The following is a 1165-nucleotide window of genomic DNA, read 5'->3' on the forward strand; positions in this document are numbered from 1 at the left end:
AACACCACATTCACTGAACCTCTTTATCCTGGGTTTGGGTTTGGGTTTGGGTTTGGGTTTAGGTTAAGGGCCAAAATCAAAGCCATGTTCTCGTCCAGGCCTGGTTCCTCAGTGTCTCTGTGTTCTCTGGAGGAGGGAGAGTCTCCTCCTGCTAGAGGAACCTTCTCTCTGCTGACCAGATAGTTCAGTGTGTTCACACACAGCTGATGTTAGTTCGTACCAACCTGATCTCTCAGTGGTTGTAGATGCAGTTGGAGCAGGTGATGGTTACCTGAGCTGGTCTGGACTCTGGGGGGTTGAGAGCTCTCTGGGACTTGTGGTGTTGCAGCTGTATGTCTGAAAGAGCTGAGCGAGGTCCATGTAATGACCTGAAATGATGTGTTGTCTGAGAGAAGCTGTGAAACATCTTTGACTTTGTGTAGAAAACTGAACTTTGTTGTCTTGAAACATTTGTTTGTGTTCAGAAAAACCTCAGAATGTCAAACAAGAGTCTTTCTGGATCAAATTCAGCATCTGTGGAACAAGAAGCACAAGTTGTGAAGAGTTGTTTTGATTTGAACAAAGTAAATTCATCGTCTTTGATCATCGTGTAACAAATGAACAAACTTTGAGAAGTGACGTTGAGATCAAAAGAAATCAAAGTTTTGGATGATTCTAGATAATAAAGCACATAAACATCACGTCAAAGCAGAAATGTCCAAATCCTTCAGAACACTGTATAAAATGAAGGATTAGTTAAATGCAGCTTTGTTCTTCACGTCGTATTGTTCACTTTGACTTCATTCATCACTGACTGTGTGCTAGTTTGATGAAACTCATAGAAACAAATCAAAAGAGACAAAAGAAGTTTGAACCAAACTACTGATCAAGAACCAACTCAGCTGTTTATTCAATGAAGATATATTATAATGCAGAATGTGTCATGATTTAACATTTCATTCTTTGGTTTGTATTCTTCAGTGGCGGGCCGTCAGGGTCTGCAAGGCCTTCTCTGCTGGCCTAAACAGAATCACAAAGCTTAAAATATTTAAAAAATATATTTTATTATTTAATAATTTTTCTTAAATTATCTTATTTTCCCATTGCACAGCTACTGTCTTCCTCAGTTGCTCTGCTTCCAGTGCAGCTTGTTTAAGTAGAGCTTGTATCCAATCAGATCTCACCT

Source organism: Melanostigma gelatinosum (genome assembly GCF_949748355.1).
Source record: "Melanostigma gelatinosum genome assembly, chromosome: 15".
Classification (NCBI taxonomy): domain Eukaryota; kingdom Metazoa; phylum Chordata; class Actinopteri; order Perciformes; family Zoarcidae; genus Melanostigma; species Melanostigma gelatinosum.